The 17055-nt window shown below is 41.2% G+C and overlaps 1 protein-coding gene across 1 annotated transcript in view; it reads left to right on the top strand.

Moving 5' to 3' along the window:
- The first annotated feature begins 4453 nt into the window (after positions 1 to 4453).
- slc8a3 (solute carrier family 8 member 3) overlaps positions 4454 to 17055 on the top strand; it is a 129875-nt gene continuing 117273 nt past the window's right edge. Inside the window, 1 exon segment of the mRNA XM_034111910.1 lies at positions 4454 to 5130. The gene's annotated coding sequence lies outside the window, so the exon portion shown is untranslated.

Raw genomic sequence — 17055 nt, 5'->3', positions numbered from 1 at the left:
TAAAGTAGAGACACTACATACTGATATGCACCTGAACATCTGCAGGAGAGGACTCTTTAAAGTAGAGACACTACATACTGATATACACCTGAACATCAGCAGGAGAGGACTCTTTAAAGTAGAGACACTACATACTGATATACACCTGAACATCAGCAGGAGAGGACTCTTTAAAGACTCCTCCAACAATGCAACATAATAAATAAACCTACATATCCAAATAAAAATGCAAAATAGAAGGAGCTCAAGACCCGGCCGCTATCTTGAGAGGAAACCCTGAATACTACGCTTCCCTTCAGGAATATAATCCCCTAAATACTATAATACTAATAACATTAGAGTAGCCTAATCTTTATCTGCAGCTGTGCTCAAATGCTGCCTTAAAACCCAATGATTATACGCGACAAAAAAGAAGACGGCAGCATTCAAATGTTTATTTGTCATCGTTATAAAAGAAGCCTCAAAATAACCATGTGATTCACGCCAGTGTTTCAGATCCTGCAGAGGGTTGTGTACAATCTGTGTATTTGGCTGCTGTTATGACTATTGCACTCATTGTTTACGTTCTTATTCTCATCCTATACAAACGCATCATATAGTGTGTATCGCTGTGTGTGGAGATGAAGCATGTGAAGCAGAAGATATGTGTCAGCTTGCTGTGGGTAGTGTATGGAGATGGAGCTCGGGTGTATTCATCAGGGGCCAAAATGGGTCAGTGCAGGAAGCCGAGCTGCCGTAAGCGATGAGTCCTAATTCGCGGAAGTCCCGCCCCCTTTACATGCCCCTACATTTTTTATCTGTAAGAGAAAACTGCATCAAATATTCAAAGCTGAGTGGAAAAGTGGAAATCAAATTCAATATTTACTACTCTGTTCTGCGAGCGGGAGAACTGATGAGGTCTGAGAAACACGACGCGTGTAGAGGGGGGAATCTGGGACTCTGAGAAACGAAATGCTTAAATCTTGCAGTGTTAATTAAAGTTAAATTAATGCACGAATGCTCCCCGTGATTTGGATCTGCTTCAAAATGTAATGAGTTCTTCCTATGACATCATAAAGTGGCCAAAATCTGATCAGCTCATTTTCAGACAGGTTTTTATAGAAATGGATCAAAAAGAGAGAGAATCTTTCAACTAAAGCTGTTCAAATAAATGTGGGATGTAACATGTACAATATTCCAGTAATGCAACCACTACACACATTTAATCAGAGGTGGAAGACGTACTGAGATATTGTACTTGAGTAAAAGTAGAAGTACTCAGATCTTGTACTTGAGTAAAAGTAGAAGTACTCAGATCTTGTACTTGAGTAAAAGTAGAAGTACTCAGATCTTGTACTTGAGTAAAAGTAGAAGTACTCAGATCTTGTACTTGAGTAAAAGTAGAAGTACCAGAGTGTAGGAATACTCTGTTCCAGTAAAAGTCCTGCATTCAAAATGTTCCTCAAGTAAAAGTAGAAAAGTATTCTCATCAAAATGTAGTGAAAGTAGCGACAGTAAAAGTAGTCGTTGTGCAGATTGGTCCATTTCAGAATAATATATATGATATGTTTTATAATGATTGATCATGAAAGTGTTCTCAAAGCTGGTGAAGGTGCAGCTAGTCTGAAGTACTTTGTAGACTGCAGGGTAGCTGGTGGATTTACTCCAGGTGGAACTAAAGTCTGATTCAACACTTGGTTATATTTCACATCATTCATCCAGATCTGTGAAGTAACTAAAAGTATTAAATACACGTAGTGGAGTAAAAGTACACAGTAGCATAACATGGAAATACTCAAGTAAAGTACAAGTATCTCAAACTTGAACTGTACAGTACAGTAAATGTACTTAGTTACTTCCCAATTTAATATAAATACTACCATACTAATGCTCTCGGTGTGGCCTGATGTCTACCTGCAGACACACTGTCCTCACTTCCAACGATTCACCATGCAGAAGAACAGAAGCTGCAGCTTTCTAATGTCATCGTTATGAAAAAAGCTCTCTCTTATTTCCTGTCTATAAATAGACGGAGACTCGGCTGCAGTGTGTGTGTGTGTGTGTGTGTGTGTGTGTGTGTGTGTGTGTGTGTGTGTGTGTGTGTGTGTGTGTGTGTGTGTGTGTGTGTGTGTGTGTGTGTATATGTGTGTGTGTGTGTGTTGGGGGTGCTGTTGTACATCATTCCTCATAATGAGCCGGACGGAACACACACCGCCGCCGTCACTTCCACCACATTCACATGTTGCCATGGAGACGTGGCTATAGGGCACGTGTGTGTGTGTGTGTGTGTGTGTGTGTGTGTGTGTGTGTGTGTGTGTGTGTGTGTGTGTGTGTGTGTGTGTGTGTGTGTGTGTGTGTGTGTGTGGTGCAAGCATCCTGCAAAAGCCAAGAACCTCGTAGTTGACCCCCTCCCCCCTGTATATGTCATCTTCCTCCCCCCCATCTGATTCTTCTTCGTCTCTCTCCAGGGGGGAGTGGGTGTGGGTCTCCCTCTCTTACCCATCATGCACTGCAGGATCTCTTCCGCCACACTGACCCTGTGCTCAGCTGCAGAAGAGGCCTCACTCTGTGCACTTCCTATCTGCATGAGCTGCAGGAACGAGCCCACCTGGGAACGAGTCAGCATGGTAGCATGCTCCGAAGTCAATGTTGTTTTTGAAGTTGCTAGCCTGAATGAAGGTCTGTGGTGAACACAAGCTGGGTGGGAGACAAACTCGCTCTGGAGGGAACACAGGGATGTAGCCTTTGCAGACCATTTGCATGCACTGCCACTAACACCTGTTTCCGGATCAGTATTACAGAACTACCCGGCGGCGCGTAGAAGCAGAGAAAATGGTCGATGTTGCGCTGAGATCTGTTCCTCTCCGTGCTGCACGTGCACATGCTAATTATCCTGTAAGCTGGAGTTGACAGAGTGGTGATTAAAGCTGAGACACTGTGACCCTGATGGTGAGAGAAAAAGGGGGGGGGGGTCAGACACGGACATCGCGCCTGGGCGACGACGTCCACTCATGAGTCATGACGCTCCGTAATGAAAAGTGAAGCTGTGAACGGAGAAAGACGAGGAGTCACCTCACATCAGGATTCACACTCTGAAGACTGCAGGGATACTTCCTGTCTATGGGAGTGTGTGTGTGTGTGTGTGTGTGTGTGTGTGTGTGTGTGTGTGTGTGTGTGTGTGTGTGTGTGTGTGTGTGTGTGTGTGTGTGTGTGTGTGTGTGTGTGTGTGTGTGTGTGTGTGTGTGTGTGTGAATGAGCAGCATAAAGCCTTTAAAGCAGGACAGTAACTGAAGTGGATGTTTTTCCCTCAGTTCGTGTTTTCTTTGTTGTATTTATGACTTGAATCCATTAACCTGCCCTGAACACATGCAGGACTTTGAAGAGAGCATTTATTTCCAATCCCTCTCTGCGCTCCGACTGCAGGTGCACCAGTCTGTCCGGAGTGATTCCCCCCCCCCCCTTCCTGCAGAGAAGAAAACTTCATTATTCTCCATGCTAATCTCAGCATTACATGGGATGTCCATTTGAGAGATTGAATTTGAATTTAACAAGCGTGTAAATCTGGACAGGATAATAAGACTGCAGCAAAGAGCCGGACTGTGTAATTAAAATCAGAACCAATTGATTTTATTTTACCCCCGATCTTCATAAAAGCTCCATCCCAAAAGAAAAATGGAGCCCATGCTGCAAACATATAGCACATGTGATGGTGTGTGTGTGATGGTGTGTGTGTGTCTTGCAAAAGCCAAGAACCTCGTACGAGCTGTTTCAAGTCTTACATGATGTTGTTTTGTGGATAAATAATAATTCAACATTTATTAACAATTAGCTGCAATGATCAGTCAATTAACTTTTTTCAGAATACTTGAAATAGACGATGTTGACTTTTATGAGGGAAAAAATGGAATTTAGACTTTTTTCAACATTTTCACTTTTGTCCGAATTTTTTGAAATTATTTTAAAAAAATCTGAATTTAGACTTTTCGGGCTTTTTTCATGTTTTTTCGTCTCAACATGGAGTCCTCAAAAATACAATATTTTACATGTGGCTTTAATCCTCTTCCGTATATTTCCAGAATTTTGAATTTTGTTCAGCTTTTACAATAATTATTTTTCCGGAATTCTGACATTTTATTTAATTTTGACTTTTATTCAGAGATTGACATTCATCGGAATTTTGAATGTTCTTCAGACTTTAGATTTATATTTTTTTCAGAATTTGACTTTTTCAGAAGGACAATTCTTTCCCCCAGAATTTGTACTTCTTAGAAACAAATATTTTGATTTGAATGAGTTAACCCATGATTTGTATTTGCCTGCTGATAGATGCAGTGCATATATACATTGTAGTAAATGACTGACAAGAAAATGCATTTCCCGGATTTGTACGTGTGTATTGCCGCTGCACGCTGCCTGCATCCCACAATGCTGCAGCTTCATTCTTCGGCTCATGGTGACGTCGTTGCGCGCCTAACCGAGTCTGGTGTGATTTAAAAACAGAAATAGGGGGCGGAGGACTGAAGGACGCAACCATTTCACACCTCCACCGAGAACAAGCCTGTTATTAATAACTCTTATTATTATTATTATTATCGGAGGAGGAGGATTTGTGGATACAGCGTCAGGAGGAGGAGACGCGCTGCTGCTGGTGCCCACAGAGCCGCGGACACACCGGGGAAACTTAACGCTCAGCTGACGGTGGTTTGTGTGAAGGGATTTCTGTGGGAACACCGGGAGCTTCACGGCAGTGCCTTCACCGGAGAGACATCACACCGAGAGGGGGAGGAGGAGCGCTGATTCGCGGTTTGCAGGAGGAAGGACCTGGAGATCCATCTCTAATCTTAAAATACCGACCCCCCCCTCTCCTCCCACTCACCCATCCTCCCCCTCCCCGACACTGACAGCTCTGCGACCCGGTCAGTCAGACAGGGAGGGTCTGTGGAGGATCTGTGGAGGAGAACCATCACCTCTGGACGCTTTTCAACCGAGCACCGAGGGGGGAGCAGCCGCTGCATGAGGACCAGACCGCGGCTCCAGAGCACCGGGGGCTTCAGCAGCTCCGAACTGCGAGATCTCACTGAGGAGAAATAGCACTAATAAAGGGGGCGTTCAGGAGCTATTTCCACACAAACTCCCCGGAATAGAAAGCAGGTAAATGCATGATGCGAGCTCAGTGGTGTGAGAGAATCTGTGATGCAACACCGGCAGGCTTTCTGGCTTCATGGGTGACAGGTTAGATGCATTTTGTGAGCATTCATTTGCCCCTCGTCTCTGTGCAGATATGATCCATTGCATCGGGCTGCAATGGATTCGTGATACCGTCTCTATAATGGGTGTGCCATTAAATAATTGGCGTGTGTCAACGCAGGAATCACACACCGGCTGTCAGAGACGCTTCTGATTGGCTAGATTTCCTGTTCTTAATATGCATATTTGGCTTTTTCTTGTGTCTTTTTTTGTTGATTCTGGAGAAAGTATACCGAGTGCTTATAGGCCTGTATGCACCCTAAGTTGTGTTTCAGGCCTATGGGTGCTCCAGCAGGGATTCCCCCCTCAGGCTGCACTGACTTCGGTATATAGTGAGCTTAAAACAGCCTTCTGATGATTAATCAGCAACAGCTGTGTGTCTGCTGAGTCCATGTTTACGCACATCTCAGGTATCCTCCTTAAACAAGAGCCTCTTCCCAAAATAGGGAAAGGGAAGGAGATCTGAGCTGTCTGTCTGCAGCAGGCTGCTGCTCACTGAGACATGCAGCACTCTGGCATCAATGTGGCTTTTCTCATTAAAATCCACTATCTGAGAGGTGGGAATCAGCTGGAGTCAGAGCCTGCAATGGCTATTATTTTTTATCAGATAATTGGCTAATCGTTTGGTTCATGACATTTCAGAAAATGGTCAAAAAATGCACAAAAAATCAATCTAATTTCCCAAAGTAATGGGTAGATATTTTGAAATAGCTTATTTAATCCCCAGAAGAGAAAGATATTTAGATGCATATTAAAATAAAACAAGCGAGACACAGATTTGTTTGTTGGCAAATTCTCTTCAAAATATCATATTTTAAGTCTGGCTTTACATATTTCTACATGAACACAATTAAGGTAAAATCATTTAAAGTACAGATTTTTCCACTTTGAAATACTTATCAACAGCCCATCCCCTTTTTATACTTCTCTCTGTGTCGGTCTGCTTCCTTAGCTTCATTAGCACATTCATACATTTAAGCATGAATATTCACATATTGATATACTTTTGGACTTCTAGTGTAATTTTACAATTTTGACATGGCTTAAATATTCCTGTACTTCCTGATGATAGTGCTGCATGACATCCTCAACAGCCATGCATTTAAAATATTGAGATATTAAGTTCAGTATTTTGTAAGATTGAGAAAGTGGTGCAAAGTTGTGTCACGGAGAGTAAGTGATTTCAGTGTTGGATTAACTGGAATCTGTCAGAGCTGAACTTTACCCTTAATTTAGAAAAGTCAGTTTCAATATGACTCTCGAAAGTTTCTTTTGTCTTTTCGGGTTTATTTTAATTCTTTTAGGTGGCAGCTGAGCAGACTCGATTAAACTCTGGCGACAGTCCCCCTTCCACACGGCGAAATACAAGCCTTTAACGAGTAATTAGTATGCAAATTGTTTTGTGTAGCTGGTAATTTAAGGGTCACGGCTCTAATGTTGGTACACAGGGACAAAAGGGAATCGTTCACTCTGCATTCGCTGACAATTCACTCTGTGCTGTGAAGGGAAATCAATATCTAAAATACAAAAAAACCTCGCACACCTGAAAGTCCTGTCTGCGAGATTAGATGTCATGATTTTAATTAGCTTTACCTTATTACCTAAGACTTCTATTCTGTCTCTTAAATTGTTTCCCAATCAATCAATCAATCAATCAATCAATCAAACTCGGATGTATTTCTAGCATTATTCCTCCTGGGAAAAGAGACGAACACATGTACGATTTGTAACGACTATTTACCAGCAATACATACTCAAAATGCACTTTATGGATTTGCATTATGGGACTTGTAGGCTCCACCTTTTACTGAGCTTCTACAGGAATAAGACCTGACTTTAGCATGTGATCTACAGTACAGGTGAGGAGGAGGGAAAACATGCTAATGCCATGCTGCATCCACAATGCGTTGTGGTCTGCTGTAAAGGCAGTAAATACAACATGACTTGACCCTTAAAGGAATAGCTCACCCCTAAACTGACCATTATACATGTTAAAGTCGCTAAACTGGTCTCTTCCTGCTAGCTTTGGCTTTGTGGTAAAGGTAGCATAAGCTGGAAAGAGGACACTTAATAATGCAAGGTGTAAATGCGCCCATCACACATTGTGGTTTCAGACAACATGACCTCGTTGTAAGGGAAATAGTTCACCCACAAAAAGACAATGTTCATGTTAGAAGAGCACCAAACCCACCTACCCGCTTCCTGCTAGCTTTAGCAGTGTGGCATTCATATCTAGAAAGAGGACACTTAGTAATGCAAGTTGTAAAAGCACCCAGAAAGCATTGTGGTTTGGTGTAAATGCAGTAAATAAAACATGACTTGATCCTAACATTTCATTTCATTTTTATTTGTTCCACTCATGGTACCCAATGCACAGTAATTACCAACAAAACACGTCTCTACAAAAACACTATTGAGCGAAAAGGAGCAGGGACTCCCTGGAAGAAGAGATCTTGTATCTCAATGGGACATTCCTGGATAAATAAAGGATAAATAAAAATAAAAAGGGAGAAGAAACACATCTTATACGACCTGCCCCTTTCTAAAGAGAACAAAATACATAGCAATAGATGGTCTGCCCTTCATAATCTTTTTTTTTTCACAGCCAAACATAACAGAGAAAAAGAGAAACACAAAAAATACTTATTTCCCACTTGACGGTTAACGGGAAGAAACAAAAAAACAACAAAAAACGCCGAAACATCACATGTATAAGGAAAAGGAAAAGTGCAACACCCTCATCTGAGTCCTACTGGAGAAGAAGGTGGAAAGCGGCGCATAATAATAATAATAATAATAACAATGGGACCTGCAAATAAAGAACAGACATCACATCAAAGACATCAACAATATTTAGCAATGCAGGACCAGAGTACATAGACTTATTCACATTCATGTAGTCCCATCTTTCTTATTTTATACAATTTCTTCAACTGAAAAATACATATACAATTCTTTAGATCCTTCTGTTGAGAATTCCACAATTTTACACCAACCACCGAAATACACATTTGCTTAAAGGTGGGGTAGGTCATTTTGGAGAAACCAGCTCGAGTGCTAGAGTTTGAAAATACACAACCGGAAAAAATCTGCCCCTTCCTTCAGACTTCCTCACAGAGCTCCTCCCTCAACACACACGAACGCGCACATGACCAATGAGGGCACGAGATAAGTTTGTGTCCCGATGGAAGGCTGACAGGCAGGTAGGCCATCCAGTTACTTTAGCCGGGCCGGCTCAGATGATTGGTCGAGCTTTTTACAGCGCCACGGCTTCCACAGATGATATTTTTGTATGGATTTTTTGTCAAAGCACTTAAGATATTCATTGCTATCGGGATGTTAAAGGTGGAGTAGGTAAGTTTGAGAAACCGGCTCGAGATACACTTTTTTGTTATATTCCATGGAATGCTCTTAACATCCCGATAGCAATGAATATCTGAAGTGCTTTGACAAAAAATCCATAAAAAAATGTCATCTGTGGAAGCCGTAGCGCTGTAAAAAGCATGACCAATTATTTTAGCCGCCCGGCAATAATAACTGGATGGCCTACCTGCCTGTCAGCCTTCCATCGGGGCACACACTTATCTCGTGCCCTCATTGGTCATGTGTGCGTTCGTGTGTGTTGGAGGAGGGGCTCTGTGAGGAAGTGGCAGATTTTCTCCGGTTGTGTATTTTCAAATTCTAGCGATCTCGAGCCGGTTTCTCAAACTTACCTACCCCACCTTTAAGAGTAGTCCTTGCATACGGATGCTTACAATTAAATGTCCTTCTGTGGTCTTCCTTGTCTGATCCCAAAACAAACAACTGTTGTAAATACACTGGTAACATTCTGCTTGTTGCCCTGTGCTTTACTAATAATGTCTGCAGCTCAGCGATCTCTTTGAGTTTCAAGAGTCCTGACTTAAAAAACAGTCTGTTGGTGTTGAATCAGCTTCATGTATTATTCTTACTGCCCTTTTCTGTAATATTGACAATGAATAGCTCATCCCTAAAATGACCGTTTTAAAGTTACAAGTAACCACACTGCACCTCTTCCTGCTAGCTTAAGCTTAAGCAAGGCTATTTGAAGTGGAAGTACTTTAATATGGGTGGTAGTTATTGGTAGCAGTATTATTAGTGTTATTACATTCAGTCTGGTATTGCTTTAAGTTGTATTACTAATACAAGTAGCAGTAGAGGAAGTAGTATTGGTACCAGTTGTAATATTAAGGCCTTAAGGAGAGGTTTTAATTTTAAATGCAAAAGTTAGAAATGTATCACATGATTTCTTAATGTTTTTAAATTACTTCTAATGAAAGCGTGAATATCTAATGTGTCTTTTGGGAGGCCCGGAATTGAGCTACAGTTTACAACATAGCTTCTGCAGTTTCTGTCTAATGGGACACATCAGGAAGTGTAACTGTATGGCCTTCGTATCTTTAAAGTCATCTGTGTCACTCTGTTGGTTTGCTCTGGGATTTATGGGTATTTGCCATTTTGTCGTAGCTCTGTTTATCCAGAGTCGGCGGCCTGAGCAGATTCACTGTTCTTTTCATCACTGTACGCCTTCCTCCATTCTATCAAACATTTACACATGGAGACACAAGGGTCTTAAGTGTTAAAGGACACTACCTCTCAGCTGCTGTAATGCTTTGTATATTAAACATTTATAATGTGGTTCATTGACAGTTATCTTAGATCAGGGCCACATCAGCATGGTTGCACTCAAAGGGCCGGTTGTAACTTTAAGACTATATAAATATACATATATAAATACATAACATATATAAAATAATGTATTATATTACATTATTGCCTCTGCATTGGATTATTATCGGATAGGGTAATAACTTCATCATTAACTACGTCTGAAAACAGAAGTCTAGGGCAAATAATTACAAGTCTCTTCAGTGAGCATGTCTCTCTCTCTCCTCCCTCTCTCTCTCATGTCCAAAAAAAGAAGTGACATTTTGAAAAAAAAGGGAAATTCTGAGATAAAAGGCATATTTGAGATGCATTGTGGGATATGTAGTTTATGGACATCGTGTTTCTGTAGATCGGCATGTAATCGTATAATAAACATATTATATTCTTTCAGAGCTCTCGCGGGGCCACATAGAATGAAGTCACGGCCGGATTTGGCCCCCGGGCCTTGAGTTTGACACCCCTGTCTTAGATTCTTGGGCAGTACCTTTGCTGTTTTGGATCTCTCTTACAGCTTTAATAGTGTTGTTGTTGGCTTAAACAAAGTGACGCTACAACGGTGCATTAGAGTCCCAGAACCAAACCAAGTTAGCCACCTAGCTACCAGGTGGTCACGATGTAGCATTTTGCAGCTAAAGATACTTTCACCGGATTAGCTGGAGACCAAAACTGAGCCAAAAGAAGAGATAGCATTGGATTTGCAGGTTCACAATTTCATATTCATACTAAGGTTGCGCTGAAAGGTTAAATAACTGTAACGGGGCATATTTTGTATTCTCTGCAACAAAGCTACAGTAAGATTAACATTTAAAGCTGCTGAATCTTATATTAACAAAGGGTCGTGGTACTTTACAGCCAATGTTTTCAGCTTATGTTTGAGTTTTCTTGCCGTAACCTTTTTCTGTTTGGCTTCACTCTCACAGCTCTTGTCGCGTTGGTTTTGACTGTAGCAGCAGTTTTATGCGAAAAGCTCTAAAATCTGGCCACACACTTTATTCCCAAATAAAGTTAGACAGCTAGTTGGCTTGTTAGCCGGTGGACGCAATGTATTAAGCTTCTATGGAGCCAAATATTTCCGTCAGAAGTTGGTGGAGACAGAGCTAAAAAGAGATATGCACATACATGTCTCCAATTAATATTAATGTTGCTGTGGATCGTGTCCTGCTTTAGGTTCAGACGCACTACTAACTTGTCAAGCTTAATGTTAATAATTGAAGTAGCCTATAGTAGGCATATATGTAATAGACTGTTTCACCTCCGTGCCACAACACTGACACCATTTACAAGGAAATCTAAACAGCCTTAATATTTAGACATTACTGGAACATGTCAGGTTAGTTGTAACCGTACCTACTTTGGACTCGAACTTGCACATAGACATTTATATTTATCATTTAAGTACATTTTTCACATTACTTGCGTTCTTTATTTTCGATTAACCTTGTGCGTACCTGTCCTATCCTGTGTTTCAATGATACTGTTTTGCTTTAATCTCCCTATGGAGCTCAATAAAGGTTTCTCTTGGCTTGTCTCACGTAATCGTAAAGCTTGGCAAATTTAACGTTAATGTTAGAACACCATCACCAGCGTTAAATATGCCAATAGCTTCGTTTCAATTTACATTTCGCTAACCAAATTAGCAGATTATTTCCTCTGACGTACAACATATTGTTCGTTGCTTCCTTCAGAGCTCCAGGCTCAGGCCCACCTCTTCCGTGAGACCCTTTATGGGCCTGAGCTTGGAGCTCTGCACCAACAAAGGAGGAATCTTAAATAATTACCTTTTTTAGATGACTAGACTAATTATAGTGATATTGACCCAGGTTACAAATGATGACTTGATACGTGAGTTGATTTGACACTTTGGATTTAAGATTGTCTTCCTCTTGTATATCACGTAACAATTAAACAAGCAGTCATTTAATCCCCCCCCGCCCCGGCAGGCTGCAACACACTGAGGCTCTCGGCCTTTAAATCCTGGATGCTCCAATGCTTCATTGCAGTTTCTGCCACCGTGCAATAAAAGAGACAGGAGAAGGCAGCGGGTCAGCAGTGCTGCTCCGACTCTCAAGCAGGAAGAGATCTTTAGCTGCTGCAGAAACACATCCCTGCTGTCAAGTCATAAGACCCGCAGAGACAATGTTCTCTACTTTTCACCTACTGTGTTCTCTAACAAGATGAACCTGCAAAGTCACGTTGTTAAATGTCTGAGCAGTAAAAAGTAGGTTTTACTTAAGTATATTCTTTTAAAAAAAAATACTTTTAAAGGTCCCCTATTATACTCTTTTGCAACAATATATCACAGGTCTCAGATATATACAGAGCCTGTCTCTGATTGGCTGAAACACCAAACAGATCATTGCAGCATTACCCATAATCCCCTCTGTTTCAGCCCTCTTTCAAAAGTGCTGAGCCTGTGTCTGTAGCTTTAAATGCTAATGAGCTGCTGCTGGCCACGCCCCTCTGAGAGTCGATTGGTTAAACGGTGCTCTACGAGGAGATTCAGGTGATACCTTGGTTGGATATTGGCTAACCCAAATTAATTTACAGTCGTTTTTATCGACTTTAAGCATTGCACACATCCCTTAAACCTAAGGTGAGTTTCTGTTTTGAACTTGCAGGCTAATGCAGAAACGCAAAAAGCTGCAAATCAATGGTTTTCAGTTCCATCTTTCCTCTGATTAAGTTATATCTCTGTCACTCCGTCTTGCTGGTTTTTGTAGCTCAGCGCCGTCGCTCCTCTCTGGCTGTGCTCCATGTAAACAGCTCTGCTGATTCAGTTAAATGTGACTTCCTGGCTGCTGCTGCTGCTGCTGCCGTGCCTTTCTCCATCCTCCAGATCTTTTTTTAACATCTGAGGAATCTCATTTCAAGCGGACACATCCAGCATTTTAAGGTTTGATCCCCTCAGGCAAACAAAAAAGACTTCTGGAAAGACGTTATTGAAGTTATGATCCCTTTAAAAGACGTAATAATGCTACACGTTCTCACTCCCCACCCGTCACATGTTGACGGACGGTCAGGGCCCCTCCCCGTCACTCTATTACGCACAGGGTACCCCTCGAGAGTCAGTTTTCAACGGGCAGGGCGTCCCATTGACGTGCATAGAGCTCCCTGAACGTTGGTAATAGACGAGTTGGGATCGCGGGGAAATGCTCAATATCAAGCCACACTTATTGTTTGTACTTCTTTATTTTGATTGAATAATGTAGGACCCTCGGCTATGGGGAGAGTAGGGGCTCAGAATACTGAAATCTGTATTGTTTCATCGTTTTTTCATTCTAATTTTGTATTCTTTTCTAAACCACACACTGTTATTTACTCAACAATAACACATCCTTGTGTTTATTTATTTGTTTGATTAATAAACACAAGTTGGAGTCCGTCAGGACCGAGGGTCGGAGCAGCTCATAGTAGTTGCTTTAGAGAATTTTACACCCGGAAGTAAGTATTCTCTCCGCTTCGCTTGACAAACCCTGTGATAGTCCTCCAGCTCTGTGATTGGATGTTTGAGTGTGCGCCGAGGGTTACGCTGAGCGTCGAACAGCACTTTGAAATGGGATGGAACCACGGCAGACTGTCCAAAACGGGATTTGAACGGGTCCAACGCGTCCCCCCTCCCCCACCCCGTCCCCAGAACTACACATGCTGGCTATTGTGTGTTTTGCAACATGTTCTCTATGGCACGTCTCTGCTGGGAGTTGTAGTTTAAAAAGACGTTTTCGTATTTCCCATAATAAGAAGTGGCCAGTATTAAACTGTGTACATCCCTGGAGGTTTAGGGGAAAGGAAACACTCAAATTTAAAACATATAATTAATAAATGGGTGAAAATTGCTTGTGTCCATAATGGGCAGCATTAATATATACCCACACGACAGCTAAGGTCAGAAGAACTTTATTTAACAGCTGGTCTTATGTCTGTGACCCCTCCTGTTGTTAATTGATGAGCCTGAAACATGCACTTGTCAAGGTTCAGAGGCAAATATGGCAGTAGCCATCGATCAGCTTAAGATAAGATATACTGTATTGATCCCAAGTTGGAAACATTTGCGTTAAATCAGCATGTGTAACAGTTGTAAATATGCAGTGGTGTTTATTTGTAAATCATTTAGTATAATCACACAAATTCTGTGTTTTATATTTAATAATTCTGTGTTCTTTCTTTATTGATTGTTCAATACCTGACAAGGCCGGAGATTAAAAACTTGGGTCGCAGGTTCCTCAACAGTGCATCACAAGACATCTATCAATATGTGTGTATACTTCCACCATTAAACTGTCGTATTCTGCACATTTCTTATAGTATCTACATACATCTTATAAGAGTATAATACATATGTATAATATCAGTTAAAATAAGTGCTTCAACATACAGTAGTTAACATTGCAGGAAAGCAATATATTAGTACTTTGTCAGGCTTAATATGTATACCCCCAAAGCTTTTTTCTTATTCAAAATAAGACCTTAACCTAAAGTATTCTTTAATGTTGAAATAAAGCCTTATTAGTTTGTCTGTCTGTGTCTCCTATTAATATCTAATAATACAAATAATACATTTCAATAACGTGCTTTATCCACCAGGTGTCCCTTTCTATCAGCTGTGCGCCGTTACGGTGTAAATATACCAATATACCGATTGGATCAAATATAAAAGTCAGCCGAATTAGTGTTGATACTCCACGTCACATATTCAGTTTCGGCAGCAGTTCTTTCTATTTGTCTAGAAGTCTTCTCACCAGGGCTCTACTGTATAAATAGCGAACTACGGCAGATATAATGCAGCCGAACCGTGTATTACAATGTCGTTATCTGATGACCTCCAAAGAGAAAAACAAGCAAACTCGGAATAAAGTATTATTATTATATTTTTAAATGTTTTCGGATTTCTCATCAACAGGAAGTCCGGTTAACTAAAATGTCCGTGCGGAACAATACCCCAACCCATAGCTCCGTGGGTGAATAATGTCAATCACCACATTACACACATCCCTTCACATTTAATTTTTCATTTGCATTAAAGTATTTCGTGAGGCCTTAAATATAATTAGGGTTGTAGTTGAAGAGTTTGTAATGGACAACGGCACGTCCATTAATTCCACAACCACACACATGGATTAACATCGATGTAATACATGAATGTAGCCTTTGTTTCTGCTAAAAGAGGTGTCGACCAGCTGGCGCAACAATAACATTGGCGAAATCGAGTGTGACTATTAAAAAATAAAATTATTCTATTAATATTGACAATAACAACCGACTGTCTGGGAGCGTTCGCATGGCGTCTATTATCAACACTATGGGAGGTCTATGCAAGTCAATGGGACGCCCTGCCCGTTGAAAACTGACTCTCGAGGGGTACCCTGTCCGTAATAGAGTGACGGGGAGGGGCCCTGACCGACCGTCAACATGGGTTAGTTGCCCACAGTATTGAGTGTATAAGTCGCTTTGGATAAAAGCATCTGTAAGTGACGTGTACATGCTTGATTCTCCACACAAAAGGTATTTAAAACGTTCTTTATCAGACACGAACACTTCCTAGGATCCAGAAATACAATTTGGCAGTATATTTAAAACCCTGTCAGCTTTCCAAACTGGCCCCAGAGCTGATGGATACAGTTCCCAAAATATCACATGGCAGTTATTTTAAAAGCCACTATTTCAAGCATACTACGTCATCGAGTGCCGCCGAAGGACTGTTCCAATGTCCAGCATACTTGGAATTCTACCGAGGCCGGCGTCCTTCGTAGCGGGACATTTCGAGGCTGCACATGTGTAGACTCCGCGGTCTTAAATCCCCACAATGCTTTGCGCACGGACCAATTTCCAAATCTTTGGCGGAAATCGCACTCCATTTAAGGCGGGGCCTCGAATATGATACCTGCACACCTGTTAGCCTGTTCCACAATTCTTCATTTTCCGAGGCTAGGAAGGATTCTTGTCTCGCTTCTGAAGCAAGTGACTCGGAAGACATGTCCTACCAAGGAAGCGTTCTCGACATTGAGAAACACCCCGAGTGTAGTGCAAACAACTTACAAAGCAAAACATGTGCTCCTTAATGGATGCTTTTATCCAAAGTGCCCCAGAGTTAATCCTCCTTTTAACACAAGAATCCACTTTAAGGTACAACGAGTAGTACACAAAACCTCCAACTATAAATAGTTAATCAAAAGGAAAGGATAACAAGTGACATAACAAAAACATTTTACCAAATTTTGCAAAAAGAAGAGATATAATTGCATTTGTCAGATGGACAGAAAAGGGACTTTAAACACCACATTGTGAGGGCCTCATCAACAAGGCCTGGGACCCCCACTGACAATTGCTTTCAGCCACTTGTATCGACTGTGTGCATTTCATTAGTGCAACTAATATCTTGTTTTTATTTATTTTATTTAAGCATTGCCAGTTCTGCACAACCCTCCAAATATTTTTCACACTTGTACACAAGCTACCTCTCTTAGTATCTACACACCTTTCCACTTTCAATAACAACAATGCACATCTCTTATTTGTGTATTTATAGTAGCCTACAGGTAAGATAAGATGAGATCAGATGGAACTTTGTTAATTAATTAATTTCAGTTGTTTAAACAGCAACAGGGTAAGAGTGAAAAACAGGATAGCACAGATTCACACAGATTGAAGGTGGGGTAGGTAAGTTTGAGAAACCGGCTCGAGATCGCTCGAATTTGAAAATACACAACCGGAGAAAATCTGCCACTTCCTCACAGAGCCCCTCCTCCAACACACACGAACGCGCACATGACCAATGAGGGCACGAGATAAGTTTGTGCCCCGATGGGAGACTGACAGGCAGGTAGGCCATCCAATCCGCCGGCTAAACGGATTGGTTGTACTTTTTACAGTATTACGGCTTCGACAGATGACATTTTGTTATGGATTCTTTGTCAAAGCACTTCAGATATTCATTGCTATCGGGATGTTAAGAGCATTCCATGGAATATAACAAAAAGTGTATCTCGAGCCGGTTTCTGAAACTTACCTACCCCACCTTTAATAAAATCAAAAATAAGATCAGCGATAAAAATCAAAATAATGAGAAACTATAAAATAAGAAAGAAATACAATTCAAATTAAAATGATCATATATACATTTCAGTTTGGCTTAGGCTCGGGCCTCAT

This window comes from Pseudochaenichthys georgianus, chromosome 22 (assembly GCF_902827115.2).
Source record: "Pseudochaenichthys georgianus chromosome 22, fPseGeo1.2, whole genome shotgun sequence".
Taxonomy (NCBI): Eukaryota; Metazoa; Chordata; class Actinopteri; order Perciformes; family Channichthyidae; genus Pseudochaenichthys; species Pseudochaenichthys georgianus.
Note: the sequence above shows the minus strand (reverse complement) of the source record. Positions and strands in the feature narration are given on the sequence as shown.